The 1,406-nt window shown below is 40.0% G+C and overlaps 1 pseudogene; it reads right to left on the bottom strand.

Annotated features, from left to right (window-relative positions):
- LOC109693546 (small ribosomal subunit protein eS24-like) lies at positions 1 to 396 on the bottom strand (annotated as a pseudogene).
- Positions 397 to 1,406: the final 1,010 nt, after the last annotated feature.

Below are 1,406 nucleotides of genomic sequence, written 5' to 3'. Positions count from 1 at the left end.
TTATTCCTTGGGCTTTTTGCCAGCACCAGCATTGGCCTTCACTGTCCCCTTTCTTCATCTGATCTTGCGTTCATCTTGCTATTTCCTTGAGGTCTTTCTCTCCTCGTGCAGGGCATGTCTTGCAAAGTCTGTGTTTGGGCTCATTTTTCCTTGCATAGTCCAAGGAATCATAAAACATGCAAAGTCACTTGTCTTTCCACCACCAAAATGGGTTCTGAATCCTAATACAAAAATGGCATCTGGTGTGGTCTTGTACATTTTAGCTAGGTTTTCACAAATTGCTGTCTTTGGTACTGTTGCCTTACCAGGATGAAGGACATCAGTGACCATTTGTTTCCTCTGAAGTAGAGGATTGGTCAGAAACTTCCTGCTCGGGATAGTTACCAAGTCACTCATGATGACAGCTGATCTTCAGGCAGCCAGGAAGGAAAAAACGGCCACTTTTCATTGCCAGTTTTTGTTTTAAAGTACGGATGTTTCTTGGCAACCATGAGGTAGGAGTAGGGAAGATGTGTGTAGGTTATATGCAAATACTAGGCTAGTTTTCTTCAGGAGCATAGGTATCTGAGGATTTTGATACCTGTGATTCCAGGACCCGGCATGGATACCCAAGCCCTCAGATTCTTAGTTCCTTACAGAAAATAGCGTATTTGCATAAACCTACCCAGTTCTCCTCAATACTTTAAATCATCTCTAGATTACTTTTAGTATCTGATTCAATGTAAGCTGTGTACATAATTGTTGTGCTGTATTGTTTAGGGAATAATGACAAGAAAAATGTCTATACATGTTCAATGTTCATATATATATTCATATGTTTCATATACATTCATATATATGGGGGTCTCGCTAACTTCTTGTCTAGACTGGCCCAGAACCCTGATCCTCCTGAAATCCACCTTCTGAGTAGCTGAAATTACAGGCATGAGCCACCATGCCTGGGTTTTTTCCCCAAATGTCTTTGAACCAAGGTTGGGGTGCAGAACTAGTGGGTACAGAGGACCCTCTGTACTGTGTACTATTCCATTGTAAGACTTATTGGTTCATTCTTTTATTGATGGACATTTGAGTGGCTTCTGGTTTTTGACCATGATGAATAATGCTGCAGTGAATAGTCTTAAACACACATTTTAGTGAACACGTATGCTCCTTCTCTTGGCTATGTAACTAGAAGTAGAAATGTGTGTGTGTTTTGTTTAATAAGCACATGGCGCCATTAATTTTCCTACCATCAAACAGTTTTCCTATGTGGCTGCACCAGTTCACCTTTCTATCAATGGTAAGTAAAAGTTCCAATTGTTTCCTTCCAATTTTAATTAACAGGATATTAATAACTCATTAACATCTCATACTGACAGTCTTCTGAATTTCAGCCATTCTCGTGGGTATGCTACCTCATTGTAGTT

The sequence above is a fragment of the Castor canadensis genome, chromosome 9 (assembly GCF_047511655.1).
Source record: "Castor canadensis chromosome 9, mCasCan1.hap1v2, whole genome shotgun sequence".
Classification (NCBI taxonomy): Eukaryota; Metazoa; Chordata; class Mammalia; order Rodentia; family Castoridae; genus Castor; species Castor canadensis.
The sequence above is the reverse complement of the archived record's forward strand: the minus strand, read 5'-3'. Positions and strand labels throughout refer to the sequence as shown.